This window comes from Crocodylus siamensis, chromosome 3 (assembly GCF_052110815.1).
Source record: "Crocodylus siamensis isolate JL-2025a chromosome 3, ASM5211081v1, whole genome shotgun sequence".
Classification (NCBI taxonomy): domain Eukaryota; kingdom Metazoa; phylum Chordata; order Crocodylia; family Crocodylidae; genus Crocodylus; species Crocodylus siamensis.
In genome coordinates this window covers 85,887,482-85,893,481 of record NC_143397.1, presented here as the reverse complement: position 1 = coordinate 85,893,481, position 6,000 = coordinate 85,887,482, and the positions used below count along the sequence as shown (strand labels likewise).

Genomic DNA, 6,000 nt, shown 5'->3' with positions numbered 1-6,000 from the left:
AATGGAGGACTAAGAAAGAAACTGGAACAGCTCCCATTTCTGTGCTTAGGTCTGATGGGCTGAATTTGTTAAATTTTGCTTTTTACAGGTTGTGAAAGACTAGCATGGAGAAGCGGAGTGACCTGTCTGGAATCACCCGCTAGAGTCAGGAACAGAATGGAGGGCTTCCGAGTTTCAAGCCAGTGCCTTAGCTGCCAGCAATCACTGCCTCTGACAGGGTAGAAAGCACCAGAGGTAAAGGGAGAGCCAGTAGGTAAGCTGGAGTAGCCCTAAAATGAAGACATTATTGGGAGAGCACGGGAAGATGGGGAAATGAGGATCTCTGCCCGGCTCTCTCATATCTAACAGAAAGGGCTGGGACCCATAGAGTAGCGTGAAGTGGAAAAAGGGTTTACTTAGCTTCCTCATTTCACCGGGAATTCTGAGGACAGAAATCTTTAAGGATTAAAAGCAAGCAAAAAATGTATTCAAAGCAAAAAATTTAAGCATCAAAAGTTTTATTAAGCTTCTTTCATCAAATAGTTGCCTACCAGAACATGCAAAATTAATACCTGTTTTCTTTTAAAAAGGTCATATCTCACACTGTTGAAACAGGCTCTACCATGGCACCCAAGGTGTAGCCAGTAACCTAGTAGAATACATGCCCTATCATGCCTTATTCCTTAATTACATGTCTGTCACAGCACACTGGGCAGTTTTCCATTCCACCCTCTGCTGAGCTCCAAACCACATAGTAAAAGGAAGCATCCATGGCACTTTGCATTAAAGGCTTTGAGAAAGACCACAATGTTATTAAACTATTGTGCTGGAGCTGCAGTAACAACTTGGCATGTGGTTTACCCATGCTTCACACTTGGGTTGCTTGTGTCAGAGAACAGGGCTAACTGCCAACATGTGAGTTGTGGATAGTGGCTAAATATACCATCTCATGGCTAGTATACAGAGTTCAGCCCTTTGCTACAAGACTGGAAGCAGGATGCTTAGCTAGACTTCCCCTTTGGCTGACTGGCTCTGGAGTGAGCCATGCTTTTTTTTTTTTTTGTCTTAAATGGAGGGAAGCTAATTAGGATACTAAGCTCTGGAAGCTGGAAAATCAGCTAAAGAAAAGAACCGAGTCATGAAGTGAACCCCTTTACCCCAAATCAGTGTAGACAGGGGAACAGTAGAACAGTTTGGGAATGCCCTGCTGAGAATACAGGACAGTTTATTTTGTGTGAAAGCCACATGGAAAATCTTCCTGACTCAGCTGGAGCATAAAAACAACTTACCAAAACATTAGCTCAAGCAGGAGGTTTCAACTAATTGGAACTGTAGTTATTAAGTTGTTATTGGCTGAAGTAGTTCCTGGAACCACAGAAAAGTGAAATGAATGTGTTGGGAACTATAAGACAGGGGAGGTGGATGCTGTCTTCACCTCAACTCAGGAGAAATCATAGTTTCATAGCTTAGCATCTGTGTGTTACTGGGTGCATACACATGGATGAAGAACCCTCCCTACACATACATGCTGTGTTTGTACATGTGCATAGGTGTACATACAAAAATTGATATATACTGTTAAACCAGTGATCACCATCTTTATGATTAAAAAATAAAACTTTGATTTTCTTTCTTTACATGTAGGCTTCCTTTCTGTGAGCCTGCTCTTATGGCTAGGGCATCCTGGACCTGGGCTGCTCCTGGAAGAAAAGGAACGGTGGTCAAGTGTACTTATTTGATGTGTATCAATGCCATATACCCTAGGGGAAGTAGCTTTGAGGTGCAAACCAGAAGCCCAGTAATCAACTGTATCGTTGTGCTGGTCCCCTTCAAACTTGTGTGCCCTTCAAACCTAACCAAGGCCTCATATTCTATACCTTAGTGGAGATGAATGATAGTCACCTTAACACAGGAGTTGTGAGTAGGACCTGGGCCTCTAATATTACAGTTTTAAATCGTATCCTGTCACAAATGAATAAGACTTTGGAACGTCCATTTCAGTGGTCCCTGGACTTGTTATATCATTCAGTGAAAGGGATTCAACCCTTCCATAGTGATCATATTGCAGCTTCTGAGATGTGTGCTCAAAACTATAGGCACTGGTGGAAAAGCCCAGGCATTAAGTTAGCAGCCCAAAGAATATGAGTGAAGGTAAAATTGTCCCTGAATGCATGAAGTCAATCGAACCTCATATATATCAATTATGCCTTTAGTAGTCCAGGAAACGGAACTGATTGCAACAAAATCCTTAAATAAGTATTCATAATGTGGCACTCAAAGGGCAGAGCAGGACTTTCCAATCAACTCTTTCATTTACCAGCTTATATGTGTATTTTCTGCAGTGGGATGGTGAACAACTGATTACTATTCAGATCTTTGAGATAGAAGACTTTTAGGCTGAGTCCAGATGTGCAGGGGTGTGCACTTGCAGTGGTTAAAATAGTAGCAGCACAAATGTGTGCAGTGCTTTGTTGAAGGACAAATTGTCCTGCTTTAGGCAAACAGCCCTTGGCCAGCTCCTTCCGGTTCCCGGCACGCTGGAGGAGCTGGACAACAACTAAAGGAGAGGAGATGCTCTGTGACTTCTGTTGTGTACGCTGCACTGCATTTTTTTTCTCAATGCCTATTTTGCCATCAGGATTTCTTGTTAGCAAATTTTGGCTCCATGCTACAAATTAGCAGTGCCAGTTTTAACGTTCCCTGCATGGTGTTTGTTGCACCACAAACCACATGCTCCTGCTCATCTGGACATGGCCTTAGAGTGAAAACATAAGGTGCTTAGTAATAGACTTAGCCAAACCCTATGCTTTCTGAGAAATCCTCAGGCCTATTCACAACTTCACTCTTCCATCTGGAAAGAAAGATAATTTCATTGTTTTGAAACTACTGCAGAGCAAATTACTTCAGGATCTATATGGTATTCATAATCCCTTGAAATATTTTTCCTATATTTGTCTACAGCTACTGAGTGTGGGGGCTTTTCAACTGATTTTTTCCTGCCACCGGATAATATGTATTGCATTGGCATACTGTTAAGCTATCTGCATATACTTATTTAGCTGATTTATTCAGAAACACCACTTGTTACAGTATAATCAGAACTGATGACTTCGTTGTTATCTGAGTGTGTTTCAAAGGTTAGGACAGGTAAGAGAAAAGGCAGCAATGTCAAATCATTTATTGCGGTGTTTGGGGAGAGGCCAAACAAAACTAATTTGGATGCATCAAGGAGAAAGAAAGCGGCAATGTGTGAGTAAAAAATAAATACCCTCCCCCAAAAAAGTTAATTCATGGGCTGGTAGGATGAGGTCCTTGGTTCTTTTCAGTGAATTGCTCATAGTTTGGGCAAGTGACCATGTATACCTCTTATTTATCACATTTGAAACAGTTACTAATCATGGGAACATGCAGAAGACGTTGTGAAAAAGAGGCCATAAAATAGTAGCCCAGGATGAGAAATGGGCTTGGTCCTCAGTTATTTTTCTCAAATTTGGTAAGTGTTTGTGGGATAAGAGAGATTTGTGCTCCATTGCCACCCAACATCAAGAAATGACTGGCACCCTAAGTTGCATGAACTGCCCTTCAGGAAGTTACCTAAATTCTGTTTCTTCCATTACACACAACTATTTTAAGTGGTTAATTTCCAGAAGTTCTGTTACTGTTCATTGCTGCTAGCCAGGTTGCACTCTTCTACGTTGTGAAGAAAATGGCCAGAAGGACTACTGTCAATTGTAAAGCTTGGTGAAATGACTGGAAAACAAAATGTTGGCATCCGCTATTTATGAATAGTACTGGTATACAAGAAAAGGCCATGCCTACCTGAGACAGAATGTTGATCAAACTGCATCATATTTGATTTGAGACTAACCTTTCTGCCAGGTCCAAGAGGTCTAGGAATGGATGACCTTTAAATGAGACAAAGATATATAAGCATCTAAAACAGTGAATGGCTTATATCTAAATGGACTAAAGCTGGATTGGAAATCTGTAGAATAGGATCTTTCATAGTATTTATAACCTTTTGATCTTACTAATATCTGGAAAATGAGAAGACAACCTGCTTTGCACTTCTTTTAGACTTCTGATTCCAGCCTGGAAACCTGGAGTGAAAACATTAGTTGAACTTGCTTACAAAAACTGGGCAAGTTGTGGGGCAAGTGGTAGTACATAACAAAATACTGTCTTTTCTCACATATAACACATACCCTCTCTTCCCCTCCCCCCAAATCAGTCCCTATGCATTAAGCAGGGAAGCTGATATTCTGCCTGCACCCTAATTTGGTTCCTGTTCTAAAGTGCAGCAGCTATGGGATTGCTGTTTAGGCAACTGAGAGAATGAATTAGCTTAACAGCCCATTGTTTTTAACTCCATAGGTGTTAGCTATTGCCTCTCTTTTTAATGGTATTGATACTTTATTAATCAGGCTTACCTTTCTTAGGGAAACTCTGCTGTCTTCAGTGTTTCTCAGTCCATGGGTTCCAACCCAAAAGTGGGTCTCAAGAATATATGAAAGTGTCATGAGCAAACTTTAAAAATGGATACTCCTTTAAAGGAGAAAAATGTGGCAAACCGTGGCTTTTCCCTTGCAGGCTGGCAGAGTTCCCCACACACACTCTCCCTACCCCGCACTGGAGCGCTAGAGCCCGTGGGCAGGGAGCAGTGGGTCAGGAGTGAAGGGCACTGGGTCAGGACTGGCCATAAATGTTTACAAATGGGTCCTGGTACAAAAAAGGTTGAGAACCATATGCTAGTTGCTGCTGTTTTGTTTTATACCTTCTTTAGCTCACTTCAAAATCCTAGATCTGCCCATGAAGACCAACCTTCAGCAGCAGCTAGGGATTCAGATTTAGTAATGCAGGAAAGGGCAGGTGAATCATCTGAAAACTAGGCTTTGCCTATGCTTTATGCATCTGTGGGGAAAAAAAAACTTCAGTCTTCCTTTTAAAAACAAGAGGTACACTATATCTGGGGCATGTTGTGTGTGAGAAAATATAGTAGTTGAGGTTTTGGGAACAATTGGTCTATCTGAAGTAGTCAGTACTTGTTTCTGAATTGTGAAGGATAGTTATGTAAACTAAAAGAAGTGCTGGTTGTTTTCCCATTAGTAGTCAGAGATATATTAGTACCCAGAGTGAAACTCCCTGTACCAAAAGCTAAACATGCCATGTAGTAACTGCACTCAGGAGGATATTAAGGCATTCTGTGGGTTAGAGCACCTTTCTCTTTCTGGGCCTGTAAACCTTTTTGAGGTTCCTTTGCATTACAAAGCAGCAGTTTGAATACCATTTTTTAGGCCATCAAACTCTATGAATAGGCTTGTACCAGGGGTTTACCAGGTGAAAAGTTGAAGGGTAAAGGAGGAAAGGGGGAAAGTGCATTTGGTAAAAGTAGTTAGATTTGTGCAGAGCTACTCAGAGACAGTCACAAGGCAGCTTGTGGAAAAAGTAGATTAACCTTATCTGGGCTTTCTTGAAGAGCATTTCCTAGGGGCAGTTGGCTGCCTCCCACCTTTGCCAAAAGTTGAGGAAAACAGGACCCATGTACATGCTGTAATATTGTAAATAGGCATGGTAGTCTAAGATAATGCTAATAAAATACACTACTGATATCTGCTCCAAATCAGAGGTTGATCGAAAACTCTGCTAATTCTATTATTCCCTGCAAAAGGACAATAGTTCCTCAACCAGTCTTACATGTATGAAGGGAATGTAAAGTGCAACTGTATTCTCTGCTCAGAGATGTGCCCGACACTGGGGCTACGTAAAGGAATTGAAGCCACTGAAAACCTCATTCTCTTTTTTTTCTAATTTGGTTAGTCATAGTATGTTGAACCTGCATACTCTAACAGTGTACCTCAATTAATGAAAACCTGTCAAATCATCTAGGCTCCAGGTTGTATATGATTATAGTGGATTAGGTATACATGTATTTGACTTTAACTGCCAGACTGTTTCTGCTGTACAAAAGGGAACATGATCCTACATTGGACGTGTTAAATGAGAAGGGAGTATTTTCATTAG

General features: G+C 41.2%; 1 long non-coding RNA gene across 2 annotated transcripts in view; it reads right to left on the bottom strand.

The window, feature by feature from the left end:
- Positions 1-534: 534 nt before the first annotated feature.
- LOC149868492 (uncharacterized) overlaps positions 535-6,000 on the bottom strand; it is a 31,570-nt gene continuing 26,104 nt past the window's right edge. For both annotated transcript variants that reach the window (XR_016440993.1, XR_016440994.1), the window contains 2 exons: positions 3,799-3,884; positions 535-1,679 (listed from right to left, as the gene is read on the bottom strand). This is a non-coding gene — a long non-coding RNA (uncharacterized LOC149868492). The remainder of the gene's footprint in view (positions 1,680-3,798; positions 3,885-6,000) is intronic.